Source organism: Mesocricetus auratus, unplaced genomic scaffold (genome assembly GCF_017639785.1).
Source record: "Mesocricetus auratus isolate SY011 unplaced genomic scaffold, BCM_Maur_2.0 Super-Scaffold_100029, whole genome shotgun sequence".
NCBI classification, from domain to species: Eukaryota; Metazoa; Chordata; class Mammalia; order Rodentia; family Cricetidae; genus Mesocricetus; species Mesocricetus auratus.
In genome coordinates, this window is record NW_024429210.1 from 6,414,457 (window position 1) to 6,432,149 (window position 17,693).

General features: G+C 39.5%; 1 long non-coding RNA gene across 1 annotated transcript in view; it reads right to left on the reverse strand.

Annotated features, from left to right (window-relative positions):
- Positions 1–17,693, reverse strand: part of LOC121134688 — a 108,336-nt gene that overhangs the window by 43,948 nt on the left and 46,695 nt on the right. The gene's annotated exons all lie outside the window — the stretch shown is intronic.

Sequence of the window (17,693 nt, forward strand, 5' to 3'; positions counted from 1 at the left end):
TGGAATGCTGTAGATGTCATATTTGTAGCTGAGCACTTATTTTCTGCACTTTGACCAGTTGTGGGTTTCTGTGTTAACCACCATCTACTGCATAAACTTCTCTGGTGGAAACTGAGAGTTTCACTGATTTATGGGCAGAAAGATAGAAATTTAGAGGGAAGTCTGAAGACAACTCTTGTGGTGGATTATTTGGTTCCTTGTGTTGTTTCATATGTGTATAAATATATGTATGTGCGTGTGTTTAAATATTTTTATGTGTATGAGTATTTGCTGGCTGTATGTGTATGTACAAAATATTTTGCCTCCTGCTTGCAGAGGCCAGAATAAGGTTTGGATCCCCTGGAACTGGAGTTATGGAAAGCTGTGGACTACCGTGTAATTCTGAGATCCAAACCCAGGTCCTTGACAAGAGCAGTAAGAGTCGTCAAGTCACAAGATACTGAGTCATCTTCCCAGTTTTTGTATTACTACATTTCTTCTAATGTATTTGCTAAGACCACATAGATCTTCTCTTATCCTGGATGGTTTGTTCGTTTGCTTGTTTGTTTAACTTGGAATTAACAGCACACAGAAAGTGCTCTTTTTTTGTATACCAATCATACCTATTAAAACATTATGATTTCTAATCGTTTTAACTCATTATTGATTTTTCTCTGTAAACAGTGGTGCTCATTTAACAATTTATTAACTCATTTCCTTAACATTTTTCAAATTATAAATTCTTTTAGAATATTTGTGGAAGCTTAATTTTTATAAAATGCCTCTTGGCATTCAGAATAGTTGCGTTTTCTTCTTAATTGGAAACACTTTTTCCTAGGTTGGAACATCTTGCTTTGTGGCTCAAAGCTCCTTGTATTCATGTATATGTATATATATATTACATATCTATATTCACATACACTTATGTACAATATATATGTGTATTTCTGCATTTGACAATTTAAAGCCTAACTCAATATTTTCAATTATATTGTTAGTTGTAACTGAGTTTCTTTTTTTGATTTTGTTTTCCTATGGGCAGGAACCTTATATCTATTATTCAGCCACTACTTCCTCACACCACAGATAATGCCAGGAAACAGTAGATGCTAAATTTATGCCTATAGTCCTGCTCTGAAGACCTGGATTCGAAACCCATTTTAGCCAGTGTGGCGGCACACACTGGTAGGATTTGCTGAAGAAAGCGGAGGCAGGAGGTGGCATCAGGTCAGTCTCTGGGTTCAAGGTCAGCGTGGTTTACAGAGTGAGTTTCTGAACAGTTAGGGCTATATAAATAAACCTTGTCTTGAAAAGCAAAAAACAACCCAAACCCAAAACCAAAACAAAAAACAAAACACGAGAAAAAACCAGTTACTTACTGACAAGTCATTTATTATACCTGTTGTGTGTAAAGTGTTACCCTTCCAAAGGTTACATAGCAGGATCAAAAGAAAAAAATATATATACAGTATCTATTAAGGGATTCATAAGACATAGAAAGCATTTATATTGGCTCCTTTCCTGTAAATAGAAAAACAGTTTGATTTTTTTGTAACCAGGAAATTATTGTTAGAAAAGCAATCCAAGAATTTTCATAAGTAAGACACTAGGTAACTTTGAACCTCTGCAATCCCATGGTAAAAATCTGTGAGTGTACTTTGTATCACTTCCATCAAATGAAATATTATTAGGTAGCTTACAACTTCAGAAAAATGTATAGATATAATGACAAATAAGAAAAAAGTTATATTGCAATTATTGTTTCTTACTTAACCACATGGGCAGGAACAGAAAGACAGACAGACAGACACAAGCACATGTCTTTTTTTGTCTTTCTTCTTAAACATCATTTATATGTCACAAAAAGGTAAAACTGATATAGACTTGTCACCAGGTCAGCAGCAAGCTTGCAAGTTTTATTACTGTGGTCTAATTTTGACGTTGTATTTTTGTAAAAGAAAAAATATTTCATGTGTTAAATCTCAACCCTCCCTCCACTAAACTTAAGTGTGAACATTTTCTCATATACAGGAGAATAAATTCTATTATTCATGTATGATTCATGCTCAATCAATGCCTTAGTAAAAGCCTCTGGTGTCATCTCAAAAATGGTTTCAAACAGGAATACAAAGCCTAGATGAAGCGAAGATGAGATAGTAGAATTGTGACAGAGCTATTTTTGAAATGATGCTCTTAGGAAAAGCTGCTGATTGAAATCAATACCTCAAGGCCTAGAATTTGAAAAGACCATTTCTGAGACCTGAGAGGGTCACTGACTAGAAGTATCAGTTGATGGTATTCAGACCATGCAATTGCTTTCACCAAGGTGCCCATGTGTTTACTTAAGTGACTTGCAGTAGCTGGTGGCTGAGCATACATTGAGAGAGTCTCTCTGGATTCAGACTCCAGGGAGGAGGAGAGTAGAGGGGACTTTATCTCTGGTTTAAATCAGCCAGTCCAAGTGGGCTATATTGGAGGAAATGAATTGAACTGGATTTTCTCTTTCATGTCTCTGATAAAATATGTGATGAATATAAATCTTTTAAATATTAAAGAATTAGAGTATCCCAAACATTGTAATATTAATTTCAAACCAAATCCCATTTAATAAGTTATAATTGATAAGAAAAACATTCATTTACACAGATCTGTGCTAATGTTTCCAATTTCCTCCAAGGCACATGGAGTAATTTTCTTTTTGTTAAGTGTGAGATTTTGTTTGTGGTGATGTCCTGGGGTGTAGGATAACACAAGGGCTATTCGTGTAATTTAGGTTGCTTTATATAGAAGTTGCCAGATCACTTAATTATGTCAAGTAAGATTGAAGACTATTGTTGTGGGAATAAATGTAGTTTTTAACGATGCTATTAGCTTTTCAATTTTTTACAGCACCAGATTTAAAAATTTAAATTATAGAGAAATATGATTTGTCCCTTTTTTGGTATATGGTAAATAACAGTCACACCCTAACATATGCAGTATATTATAATTTCTAATGTGTTTAGGTTTACTTGAGTAAGATTGAATATCTTACTGTAAATGATGTGATACCAGTACTGACATTCCTGTTAACTCATAGGACTGTTCAGGTCTCATATAGGTGACTGTCCTGATTCCACATGCTCCATAGGCTACAGGTTCAGTGTTATTCTTTAGAATTGTATATTCCACCAAACTGCATGTCAGTTAAGCTTTGAAAGCTGCATTAAGATTTTAAAATGCCAGGAGAACAACACTTTGAGCAGCAAAATGGCCCTTTGGTTCCTCTTATCATGAAAGACCATGTTTAGAGGGTGGACTTTGTTGCTGCCATTCTAAGAAACCCTTCAGCAGTAAAGTTGTGGCCTTAGTGGCTAAGCGTGAGGTAAGAAAAGGCTGGGGTTTGTTCTATTAGACCTTGCAGGTGGCTTTCTTGTTGCTTCTTCAGAGCAGAGAAGCTGACTTTGACTGGAGCATCATACTTAGATATTTACTTTAGGAAATTTCCATGAGGATTCTGATTATAAAATTCTCCAATGTAACTTTAACTACTAGGTTTTTGTGTCTTGTATGTGTACAAAAGAGTCAGTGGGTAGACAGGTTAGGAGCCTAACTGTGGGAACTCTTCTGTTTTTGTTTTGGAGTTTTTGCCATCTGAGAAATTAGGTGGCACACTTTAAATACATAGGTTCTCAAGATCTTCTCATTTTACTGTTGTCATACCAGTTCAGCAAAGTACTTAGAACTCTCGAAGTCAGTATCCCCAATGTTAATATAGGGAATAGTAGACCTACTTTGAAGAGCTGGTGAAGGATTTTAAAAATGATGCCACCAGGAAATGGAAACACATTACCTGTGAGATTATAAGTTCATTACTCAATAAGTAGCATCTATATCAATTATTATTTTAATCATTAGAAATATCATTTGACATTTTTCTTTGGTCTAAATTCTGTAATGTAGTATATTACAGAATGTTAGTGTTGCCCTGAAAGAACAGAAATTTGTGTGTTTGTCAGTTTAAGAGGGTTTAGAGGACACTGCATTTTATTGAAAGCATTTTTTAAAAAAGGAAAATGACATTGGAATGTATGTGATAGCTTTATATTTATTGCAGTTCTTTAGTAGGATTCCAGTATTATTCAGCATGTTTTATGCTTACAGAATTATTTAGGGTATAATCAAGAATGCCATAATACTGTCTTCATAAATGGGGACTGTTTTAAAAACTAGGCATAATTAGCAGGAAGATATTCATAGTGTAGGTCTGACATTATTATGGCTGCAATATAAATTCCACGAGGTGGAGAGGACACAGAGACAGAAGCCTACAGATTTATCATAGCATGATGGATTTGCAATATGATTGTACTTATCTTTTTATTTGCCACAGACAATGTAAATTAGCAACATCTGAAGAAGAATTCAAATAATTTAGCATCTGTGGCTCACTATAAAATATGCTTCTCTGGTGCCCAAAGAGGAAACAGAAATATATTGTTTTCCCAGAGGAAGCCTCATACCCAAACCCTCTGAAAGGAAATGGGGAAATGGCTGTGGGTACAAGATTATTTCCTCCAGGCTTCAGTTCAAGAGTCCCCTGAAGGACACACTGTTGTTCCAGCTCAGAAGGCACCAGTGAGTAAATCTTTTAGAGGGAGTGAAGTTTGAAGGGATGATGCTATTAAACTATTTTCCAACTTCACGTGACTCATATCTCTCTTGCTGAAACCATGCACTTTAAGAAAGATTAATGATCATTTAAGTCCAAATAGGTAGCCAAGATTTGGTCAGTGTCTTTAATGGTACTGGGCCTTCTGGATAAACAGATTTACCAGCATATATGAACTCCACAGTGTTCAGAGTGTGGAGTTAGTGACCCTGGCAATGGACAAGGGCACAGGGGCTTAGGAGGCCTTAATGTTTGCTTCCCCTACCTGTTATTATCCTCTTTGGACTGATGGGAGCACTGAAACTTGAATACATTTGAACTACTAACCTTTGCTGTCTGAGTCATGAGTCAGACTTTTCATTGGGTAATAAAGATGTCAGGTAATTTGGGGTAAGGCTCTGGGCGTACATAAAGTGGCAGGTTTCTGCCTAAATGCAGAGGGATTCTGTCTGTCACAGGAGATGTGGGCCAAGGAGCACACCTAAGGCACGAAACTACCATAAGGACAGTATCAGAAGGGGAGTTGTTAGGGGGGCAGCCAGAGAGCTTTCAGGGAGAGAATGGGGTAGATGAGGTAACTTGAAAAGTTCATGTTTTGTTGGACTAGAGCCTGCTCAGTTTTAGCACCCACTTTTTAGACATGATGACCAGGAAGCCCCATGGAAGCTGTGTGTGCATGTTTGAAGCTGCCCTCACAGTTTCTCATTACCCAGCATCTAGGAAAGTTTAAGTAAAGGCTCCTGACTCTAGGAGAGCTTGCCACTATTTGTCTAATTGGCAGTCTGACTGAGGCTTTCTCCCAACTCTCTGATAGTTCCACTGGGGCAAATGGGCCTTCCCTTGGGATACCCGTTTAGCAACAAACACAGCTGGGTAGTGTTGGTCCAATTATAGGCACTAATTTGCAAGTGGCTCTAAACAAAGCAGAGGAAGCCCACAACTTTCTCCTCTCTCTCTCTCTCTCTCTCTCTCTCTCTCTCTCTCTCTCTCTCTCTCTCTCTCTCTCTCTCTCTCTTCCTGTGTGTGTGTGTGTGTGTGTGTGTGTTAAGTTCAGAAAGTGGAAACATGACATCCCTCTGGCCTCCTGGGTACCAAGAGAGCCTCAGCTTAATGCGGAACTGATTTCTTTCTTTGAGCAATAATAGCAAAGCAAGCACTTCAAAAAGACCAATCCATCTTCTCTCCATAAAACGTTAATACCCTTCAGTAGACTGAAAAAAGAACAAGTTTCTCACCCTTTGCCTGGCAAACACCAACAGAGAAAAGTAAAAAGAACCAAGAACATTTGAATACCCTCTTTGCCCCATCCGTTATTCATTTATCCTATACTGCAAGAAAGCACATCCTCTCCGCTGCGTGCCTGTGAGCAGGAGTTTTGCTGACACAAAGGGCTCAGAGGGCAGAGTCCTCACTGGAGCAGCCATCCAGCCTTCCCTGCTCCTGGTTGTTCATTATGCTCCCCCACCCCCGACCCCCGTGGCAAGTGGAGTCAGACCAGGCGTTTGGGACTGTGTATGTGAGCATGAATTTCTGAAGTGATGGCTACACTGCTATCCTGTCAGCTTAAGGTTACTTGCCTTCCTTTCTCTGTGGTCTTCCCAACCTGCTATACAGTACAGAGTTTGCTAAAAGAGAACTCATGAACTCCTTTTCACTCTTTTTTTTCCCTTTCATTGTCTGAGAGGATCAAGGACAATGTTGTTTGTTGTATAGTATCTCAGCAAGGACAGCAATAGTTTTAGCATCAAGAAGGTATTTGCCTCTCCTTTGGAGAAGAGCAAAAAGGCATTCTCAGGACAAATTTTTTTTGAAATAAATTAGAAATTTTCAAGTGTTTGAAATAGACATTAAGAGGCAGAAATAATGGGGACATGCTAATTTGATCATAGTGGAGGAAGGCACTTGGGTGTTTTAGTCTAACCCTCTGTGTAATAAAAATTATGAATAATTATCAGATGCTTACTCTGTGGAAAACCCTGTGGTGAGAACTTCACGTGCAGTATTCTCACTATGGACCTGTGAATTAAGTTCCACTATTACTGGCATTATGCAGACCAAATATACCAAGTATGTGAGGCTGGATTCTTGCTTGAGTTATCACAGTGGTCAGTGATGTGGTTGAGCCAAGGATCTGAACTAATATTTTGTAGAAACCAAAGCCAGAAGCTTCCTATACCCACATACCAATCTGTAAAAAACTACTATTCTGAATTTCCTCTTAGACTTCAGTGTGGGAGAGCTGCTAGAGTTTGTCAATGACAAGACTCCGTGTGCTGGTGCATATGTATAACCCAGCACTAGAGAGGCAAATACCACGAGGCCAGCAAGGCCACACCCTAAAGGTCTAAGGGCTGGGTATAGTTCACTGGTAGAATAATTGCTTAGTATACAAAAAACCCCAAGGTTTTATCCTTGGTCCTGGAAAGAAAAAATCCTCATTACATTTATTTGGAAATTTATAATTAAAATTATTCACAGACTATATATGTGGACCATAGCTGAGGGGTGGGGAGGAAAAGCAATGGGCTCATTTTGGAGTGTTATCAGGAGGTGTGTGGAGTAAGAAAGCATGAGGCCTCTGCAATAGGCTTCTGAAGGTCTAGAGAGGCATTCTACCCTTCTTACTGCTACTGGGGCCTTAGGAACCATTGCAGCAGGAAAGCACAGCCTCACCAAGCATTTGTCCCTGAGGGAGAACAAGTTCACGCTTTGCTCTCCTTTCCATGGAAAAGTTTGATGTCCTTAGAAACTAGAAACATGTACTAGAAATAGCAAACGAAGGAAAAATGGCTCAGGGGAAATACTCATGTAGATCTGTTTGTGCTACAGAATTTCTGAGGCTGTTTTGCTTTGAAAGGTCTTCAGCTGTGAAACAATGTTTTCCCAGAATCTGAACTAGTCTTTCTATTAACTTTTTTGCAACAATAGAAAACTGTTTGTTCCTAATCTCACCCAATACATTGATCTTTGAAGTCATATCCTTCCTTTTACCAACTGTGTGACTGATACAAGCCCTGAAAGGCTTAACTTTTACAAGGTAGCAACATTTTCAAACTCTGAGTAGCCAACCAAGGCTTGATTTAATGTATTACAAAATGGTAGCTTTTAAACTTCATTTAGTAGGCAGAATTAAATACGCGGATCTAACATCAAAATCTACAAGTTCTCAGATAAATCACATTCTTCTGTGAAAGGGATTTTTTAGATGTAATTACAAGTCAATTGATGTTCACATGATGGAAAGTTTATTGGTCTGGGCATACTCAGATCACCCATTTATAATCAGGATTCTCTCTAACTTGTGCCAGAAGAGGAAGGCAGACATTCAAAGCACAAGTGACGTTTTGTGTTCCATAGCTGGTTTGAAGGTGGGCAGAACTGTGAGCCAAGGAATGAGAGCAGATTTTAGGAGTGAACAGAAAATGCGCTAGAAATTGAAATAGAAATGTTAGTCTCACAACCACAAGGAACTGAGTTGGACCAATAATGATACTGGCTTCCAGAAGTAAATCATGGGATGTAGTGAGCTTTAATCACTTCTCGGCTCAGTAATTTAAGCAGTCTTGAGAGAAGTAGCTACAAGACACTATACATTTCATAACTGAAAATATTTTAGATACTTTGGTAATTATTACATCTGATGTAAATACACATCAGATGAAGTTATAGGGGCTGGGACACCTCAGCTGAGAAATAGCAGCTCAGGGTTACCTACTTGCTTTTTGATTTGTCTGGATTACCTTTTTTGTTATGGTGGTTCACCATTCTTTCTGAATTCCAGTTCTCAGAGGATATGGCCTTTCATATACAAGGATGTCAGTCATTGTAGTAGACATAGACTGTGTGAATCTGGGTGAGGAGCAGAAATGCCAGATGAGGTGTAGACATTCATAGACAAAACACACCACTCCTCATTGTTATTCCATAGGAATTTGTTCTTCACACTTAATGTTTGCGAATTCTCCTGACAACCATTTATTTCCTAAGTAAAACTGTGCTTAACCGCATTGCCATTGATCTTAAGGAATTTTAAATATGATTGTTATATGGCCCTTATAGAAAAATTGTCCTTAAAATGGAAAAAGGAGATGTTTATTTTTTATTTAAGAAAAGCTAAGTTAGAAACATAAAAGACATAAAAACCCTAGAATCTATGCTTGTAGAAATAGTTGGCCAGGGCATATGCTTTTCTTTGGAACACAAACGTGTCAAAAGCCCAAATATCTGCAAAAATCAACTACAAAGAAAGCCATGTGAGTTAATGTATATCAAACAGCTCAGCCATGAGAAAAATTTGGAGAAGCCAGTAGAGGGTCTGTCCAGATACATTCTCGGCTGTGGTGATTAAATCCCAGATGCTGTGCCAGCTTCCTGTGTAGAGGCCCCTGGATGAGGCACTCTTGGGATGTGTGTGCATGGGGAGTGGGACAGGTCTAGTTAAGCCTCACCGTTTGAAAGTTTCACACAGCCTGCACAGAATGCTAATGGGTTATTAGATTTCCCCCTTCTTCCACAATACTTAATACTCTATCAAATTCTGTTAGTTTCCTTTCTTGAGTAACTTTCACATTAGCAAATATATCCCCCAATCCATAGGACTATAAGAGAGACACAATAAGGAGTGCTGGCCAAGTTAAAAAGCAACAAGATGACAAAGTGCTAAAGGGTAACTTAACCTGTTGGAACAGAGGAAGGGAGAAGAGGAAGTGGAACATAGTGGGTGTTGTCTATGTAGGTCTGCCACATGGGATTCCTAACACATAATGGACCTTTGCCTAATAATATGGTAATTGCAATACTAGCTGTGGTTTAGACTTCTGCCATAATATGTTAATTTATATAGAGAGCACATATTGCAAACAATGGAAGTTGGTTTTTCATGACAGACTGTCAAAGGGAATTCTGTTAAGTAGCAATTTCACACATCTTCAACCAATGATAAATGGTGCTAAATGATGTTGTGCCTGCCACAGAATGAGATCCTCAGGGGCCTCCCACACAAGTAATGGAAAGAAAAATGTACTCTATTTAATGCACATAATGCATGCATGGGAAGAAGGCTTGAAACAGTTTCTGCAAACTCATGTTTAAGAAAGATATTCATTGATATATTTGAAAGCTTGTACCATACAGCATATATAATATCCAGAGTGTTCTATTAACCAGGACTAATTTATCAGTTTTATTTCTTTTTAAATGTTAAATTAGAAACAAACCTGCTTCACATGTCAATCCCAGCTCTTCCTCTCTCCCCTCCTCCCCTGTCCCCACCAACCCCTGAAAACTCCTCAGCCAATCCCCACTCTGCTCCCCAGGGAGGGTGAGGCCCTCAGTGGGGGATCTCCAAAGTCTGTCATATCATCTGGGACAGGGCGTAGGCCCTCCACCATGTGTCCAGGCTGAGACAGTATTCCTCCATGTGGAATGGGCACCCAGAGTTCATTCGTATGCCAGGGATAAATACTGATCTACCACTTGAGGCCCTGTAGATTGCCGAGGCCTCCTCACTGACACCCAAATTTAGAAGGTCTGGATAAGTCCCATGCTGGTCTCTCAGCCATCAGTCTGGGATCCATGAGCTCCCCCTTGTTCATATCAGCTGTTTCTGTGGGTTTCACCAGCCCAGTCTTAAACCCTTGCTCATCACTCCTCCCTCTCTGCAACTGGGTTCCTGGAGTTCAGTTCACTGTTTAGCTGTGGGTGTCTGCCTCTCCTTCCATCAGCCACCAGATGAAGGCTCCAGGATGGCATATAAAGTAGCTGTTAATCTCATTATTGGGGAAGGGCATTTAAGGTAGCCTCTCCACTATTGCTTAGATTGCCAGTTGGTGTCATCCTTGTAGATTTCTGGAAATCTCACCAGTGCCAGATCTCTCCTCAAACCTATAATGACTCCCTGTATTATGGTATCTCTCATCCTGCTCCCTATACTTCACCCAACTCAACTTTCCTGCTCCCCCATGTCCTCCTATTACCTCATCTTCTCCCTCTCTTTTTTCTGCTCCCTCTGCCCTCCCCCATTCTCCCAATTCACTTAGGAGATCCTGTCCCATTCCCCTTCTGGGGGGGGATACCATGCATAGATCTCTTAGGGTCTTCCCTGTTTCCCAGACTTTCTGGCAGTGTTATTGTAGGCTGGCACTTCCCTGATCCATGTCTAAAATCCATATATGAGTGAGTACATACCATGTGTGTCTTTTTGTGACTGGGTTACCTCACTGAGAGTGGTTTCTTCCAGTGTCATTCATTTGGCAGAATAATTTATCAATTTTATTTCTAATAAGGCTATGGATAATTTTTATTCAGTGACCCTTGGGTTTCTGACTTACTCTCTTCATCTTTAGGCAAAATTGGTTGTGATGTCTGAGGAGTATGTCTAGTCCCCTTTGCTTGCTTCAGAGAGAAAAAGCATCTTTTAGGGTTTCCCACTTCTCCGTCTAAATCCAGGCATTCTTTTCCCTTAGGAAGCCCTGTGACAGAAACATTCAGATCTTTCTTCTAACAATGCTTCTGTTTAACCCTACAGGGTTTCTCTTGAGTTTGTTTCCAGTTCCAGTTTATCCTAATTTATGATCTTGTTTCCCATTTGTTGACCCTTTTGAGACCTTTGCAGTTTCATACAGAGTGGGCTCTACACCTAAAAGAAGACTCACCTACGGAAATTGTATGTGTTTTGAGATCATCTTGAGGCCCAACCCACATCATGGGCAAGTGTATCTTGAAATGACAGCAGTGAATTTGAGAGGTACAGGGTAACTCACCAATACCATCTTGGAACTATGCACACCCCCAACAGCTAGAGGAAGTGCAGAAAGATTGGTGCCTATGAGAGCTGACCAGAATACATAACACTCTCTAGCCATATAAACTTACTTTGAGAAATTTCTGGGTATTACGCTTACATCAGACCTGGAACCAAGCCACTATCACACAACTGAAGCATTTTATTTTTCAGGACAATTTTATATCACTTCCAGACTTTAAAAGTTTTTCCATTTTACTGAATTCTTGGTTTACTTGATGGCAGATCAAACGTTGTTCTTAAGTGCACTTATTTTAAAAATTAACTGTTCCCTAACTTCAGTGAGCAAAACCTGGGTGGAAAACTTTTCCTGTAACAAAAGCTCCTTTAATTCTTCCACAACTTACAGAAACCAAAGAAGAATTTAATTCCTGGGACCTGTGTGCCCAGTGTGTCTCTCAGATGGTGTAAAGCAAAGGTTCTTGGCTGCCTTTGGGAGCCATAATTTTTTGCATTGAATTGTTCAGTTTTGTATTTTGTAGCTTATGTTGACATATTAATTTAAGTTACAGTTTCTGTCTTTCTCTTTCTCCCTCCCTTCTGCCCTTCCTTCCTCCCTCCCTCCTTCTTCCCCTCTCGGTCTGTATCTGTGTCTCTGCCTCTCTTTCTCTGTCTCGTTCTCTCTTTCTCTTTGTGTGAGAGAGAGATAGATAAATAGGGATAGATAGATAGATAGATAGATAGATAGAGAGAGAGTGTACATGCAAAGCAAGATGTTGGTTGGATGTCTTTCTTTTTTTATCATTTTTTATTTTAATTTTAAATAGCTTGTTTTACATGTCAATCCCAGTTCCCTCTCCCTCCCCTCCTCCCGCACTCCCCTTCCCCCCTCCCTCCCACCCTATTGCCAAATCCTTCCACATAGGGGATATCTAGAGTCTGTCATTTTACTCTTGGTAGGGTCAAGGCACTCCCCTAAGAGTCCAGGCTGAGAGAGCATCTCTCTTTGTGCTATAGGCACATGAAGACAGTTTGTATTCCAGGGATAGACACTGATCCACAGCTCAGGGCCCCATAGGTTGCCCAGGCCTTCTCACTGACACTCACATTTGGGGGGTCCAGATCAGTCACATGCTGGCCTCCCCACTGTCGGTCTGGGGTCCAAGAGCACTCCCCTGTTCAGATCAGCTGTCTCTGCTGGTTTTGCCAGCCCATTCTTTGCCAATTTGCTCATCACTCTCTCTCTCTGTCACTGGGTTCCTTGGGTTCAGTTCAGTGCTTAGTTGTGTGTTTGCCTCTGCTTCCATCAGTCACAGGATGAAGGCTCCCGGATGGTTATAGACATCAAGTTCATTATCAGGAATGGGCATTCGAGGTGGTCCCTCCACTATTGCTTAGCTTGCCAATTGATGTTATACCTTTAGATCACTCGAGGTCACTCTGGTGCCTGATCTGTCTTCGATCCTATGATTCCCTCTTCCCCCTATTCTACCCCCACCCCCTCAACTTCCTGTTCCCCCATGAACAACTCCCTTCCTCTTTACCCCTCTATTCTTCCCAGGTCCCACTCCCCCCACCCCTCGCCGTGTTCCCCATCAGAGGATCTTGTCTCCATTCTCTTCTCTTGGGTACTATGCATATATGCATATTTTTTAGGTTCTTTCCTGTTTCCCAGACTCTCTATCTGTGGAAGTGCAGACTGGTACTATCCTGATCCATATCTAGAATCCATATATGAGTGAGTACATACCATGTTTGTCTTTTTGCGACTGGGTTACCTCACTCAGGATGGTTTCTTCCAGTGCTATCCATTTCCCTGCGAATTTCAAGATTCCATTGTTTTTTTCTGCTGAGTAATACTCCATTGTGTAAATGTACCACATTTTCTCTATCCACTCTTCAGTTGAGGGGCATCTAGGTTGCTTCCAGGTTCTGGCTATTACAAACAATGCTGCTATGAACATAGTGGAGCAGATGCCCTTGTTGTATGAACCTGCCTCATTTGGATAAATGCCTAAGAGTGGAATTGCTGGGTCTAGTGGTAGATTAATTCCCATTTTCCTGAGGAATCTCCATACTGATTTCCAAAGAGGCTGTATGAGTCGGCATTCCCACCAGCAGTGGAGGAGTGTTCCTCTCTCTCCACATCCTCTCCAGCATAAATTGTCTTCGGTGTTTTTGATTCTAGCCATTCTGACAGGAGTAAGATGGTATCTCATAGTTGTTTTGATTTGCATTTCCCTGATGGCTAAGGATGTTGAGCACTTTCTTAAGTGTCTCTTGGCCATTTTAGCCTCCTCTACTGAGAATTCTCTATTTAGCTCTGTACCCCACCTTTCAAGTGGATCCTTTGGTGTTTTGGAGACTTGTTTCTTGAGTTCTTTGTAAATTTTGGAGATTAGCCCTCTGTCAGATGTAGGGTTAGTGAATATCTTTTCCCATTCTGTGGCCTGCCTTTTTGCCTTTTTGACTGTGTCCTTTGCCTTACAGAAGCTTTTTAGTTTCAGAAGGTCCCATTTGTTAATTGTCGATCTCAGTGCCTGTGCCACTGGTGTTATGTTTAGGAAGTGGTCTCCTGTACCAACTCATTGAAGAGCATTCTCTGCTATTTTTCCCAGAGACAGGGTCTCTGACTTGAATAAAGCTCACCATTTCAGCTAGGTATAGCTGGCCAGTCAGCCTTAGGAATCTACCTGTCTCCATTCCCCTAATGTTGTGGGGATGGGCACATGCACCTGGGTGCTGAGGACTCAAATCTAGGTCTTCACTGTTAAAAAGAAAGGAGGCATTCTTGCTCACTGGGCCATCTTTCCAGTCCCTTAAGTCTGATTTTCGAAGTTTAACATGCTTAACTGTATCTCACAAGGGAGGTAAGAAATACAGTCCCCTTTTGGATTTTTCAGTCATATGTGACAGTACCAGTCTCTCTCTTTCCCGAATGCTAGTTTAGATAGACAGAGTACACTGTGCTTGCCAGTATCTTTCCTTTGATTGAAACATGGTTTTGCCATTTTTGTCTATGTCATACTTGAAAACACTTTACTTCACTAAGCCTCATTTAACATCATTTGTAAATTGAAAATTTGTACTGCATCCAGGTCTGCTGGATCCACCTACAAGTAAACTTAAATTGATTGTCTGTAACTCCTGTCCCTTATATAGACATATATGTAGGTAAAACACCAATGTTCATAAAATAAAAAAATAGATCATTAACAAAAAATTTACCTAGAGCTTTCCAATATTAGTGTTACGAATAGCATAGGTCAATCTCCCTACATCATGGGATTTAATGCCTGCCATGCTTTCCAAAGAAGAAAAAATGTACGAGTCACAGTTATTACACCTGCAGGGGACACCTGTGAAGAGCCCCCCACCTCACTGTCACTCTCATCAAGGCTTTTTGAACAACTGACTTAAACTGAAACAAACATTTTTCTTTTCCCAAACAATTTGGCATTGAGTCTGAGGTCTTGAGCTAGTGCCTAAGGCTGCAACTGTATTATGTAACCAGGGAAGGACGCTATGTTATACTATGTAGGGAGAAAAGTAGAGAAAAGGAAGAAATGAATGGAGCAAGTGGCAGACAGAAACAAAGTTACTTTAAAAGTAAGTAGACCTCCATGGTTCTCGACATGGCATTCCAGCACATTCTTGCCCTTCAGTTTCATGAAGTATTCTCTAACTGTATAATTAGTTCTCTTTGTATTTACTATTTCTAGTAGCAACCAAAAAATCCTGTACTTCTGATTCTCATTAGTCAACATCAGAAATCAGGACACAAGTTCATCCACCTCTGAATCGCATCTGTTTTTTTTGTTGTTTGGTTTCCATACAGTCGATTTGGTTTCTTTGTGATTTAAATAGTTAATTGTTTTAGCATTCAAAAGACAGAATATTTCTACTTTAGTTATACAAACCTAGAATTTTCTAATTCTGTTGCAAGATTAAGAAATGGTAGCTAATTAAATTCATTTATCCTTGTTTTTGTGAGGACTGTTGCAGATTTCTTTGTTATCAGAGAGTTTACCTTGTGGGCAAGGCTGAGTCACAGGAACAGGAATTAATCAGGTAGTGAGGATGTTAATATGTGAAAGACCAAAGAGAGAAAGCTCCCAGGTGATAGAGAGTAGTCCCAAGTGAACTGCCCAATCTCAAAGTGGAGTTTTAAGGGTTATATATTTATAGGTAGAGAGGTTAAAAAAAACTGGGAGGTTATGAATAGGATAAGAGTCTGGCTGATGTCGTAGCCATTTAGAAACCATGGTGTAATACTTATTGTACATGGGAATGAAGAAGTTTCAGTGTAAGGAAGTAGTTGTAGAACTTAAAATGGTCCATATGGTAGAGAACATATTCCAGGTGAGTGTCCCAAAGGAGACTGTAGATAGAGTTGGCATTTTCTGCTCTCATATTATTTATGTACAGCTCTTTTACTGGCATATGTTGTTAAAATGACTTAGGAATATGGATGTTTTTTAAATGTTTTTATTGTAGTTTATGACAGTGGAGTAATTGTACTATCATTGAAAAAAACTATTTTTCTGTTCAAATCATTTCTGAGATAAAAATCTGTGTGGTTTTCTTACACTGTGTCATTCTCCAATTCTCTGTGACAAAAAGGGTACTGTCCAGTTCAATTCAATGCTGATATGGTCTACCTAGAGTTAGTATGAAATTACGTAACTCAAAGTGTTCACTCTTAGAAGACTGCTACCACTCCAGCCACCAATCATAAGTACTAAACTGATAAAATTCTGACCACTTGCTTATTCTGAGTTTCTGATTCAAATTCTGTCAACTGCTATAGTGGCTGTTGGTCTGTACCTCAGCAAGATACTTTATTTACATTTATAGTTACAACAGAGAGTACATGTTAAGAACAGCCAAATGGACAAAATGCATAGGGAAAAGCATAGGAGAAAGCTTCTTTTCCTTTCCTAGGGTCTTGGAGTGTTTGCTCACCCAATCTTACTCATGAGCCAAGAGATTTTAGAGTTTGATATCTAGTCTGCCTTCTTCTGGAGTATGGTGAGGGAGTTTGAAATTTCCCATCCTCTAATGACTTGTTCTCCCTGGTGACCAGACAAGTCTTTATCACAGCCCAGCTAGGATTCATAGGAGTAATCTTATTAGCCTAAACTCAGGCATGATCAAAAGGGGCTCAGAATGAATAACAAAATCCTTTCCATCATTCTGGAAATTCCAAGGCTTTTAGATGCTTGTTTTAGTCAGGGTTTCTATTACCGTGAATTAGTCACTATGGCTATGGCATCTCTTATAAAGGGAAACATTTAATTGGGGTGGTTTACATTTTCAGAGGTTTAGTCCATATTATTATCATGGTGCAACATGGTGGAGAAGCAGCAGAGAGTCCTACATCCTGTACAGGCAACAGCAAGTGTTCTGAGACATACACGAGACCTTGAAGCCTGCTTCTTCCAACAAACCACACCTCTTAATAGTGCCACTCCCTTTAGGGACCATTTTCTTTCAAACCACCACAAAGCACCGTGCTAGATCTGGGAAGGAGCTAGCCATATTCTTGTCTCACAACAAAAACACACATTGAGCCACACGGACAGCCTCAAATCCATTTATAGGCTTATCATAGTGTCTTATTTCTCTTTGGTCTTTGCTATGAGGCAAGTTGCTATTAATTATATCAATTAAACTGAATTATTGAAAAGATAGAGTAATTTTTCATTCTTTAATAATTTTACCTAGGAAGCTATATATTTCTTCTACCAACAATACACTCTTTTAAAACATTTATCTGAATGTAATAAAGGTATTACTGAATTGTTTCCAAGTTAACATGAATGTGTGCTCTACTCCTATACAAATTTCTTTTACATTTAGTCAAACATTGTTTATACTTTTACTCATGAGAAGGTACCAGATCATCACTGCCACAATTTAACACAATAATAGAGAAATGTGATCCAGAGTAAGTCATTTTAAAAGCTTGCTATTCTTTCATCATTAATAGGATTGAGGCTGTTGGTATGAAAACAATCTGGGCAAAGTTAAGATGCTTTATATTATGTGAGTACTTGTACTTATAATGCATATAACATATGCATTGCATTTTAATTTATGGACTTAAGGGAACAGTGATTAAGTAGGAGGGAGAAGAGCTTTTTAAACACCTTCTGGAGAGTGATTTCTATTCTTTGCTGTCACATCTCAAATTCTTCTTTCTCTTCAAATCCTTATTCCCTTTCTTTGAGTTTTCCTGGTACAGGTGGCTGCCATTTGTAGAGCTATCAATTTTTCTGCTCCCTTTTAAGGCAGCTATTATTTATGCTAGTTCCTGCT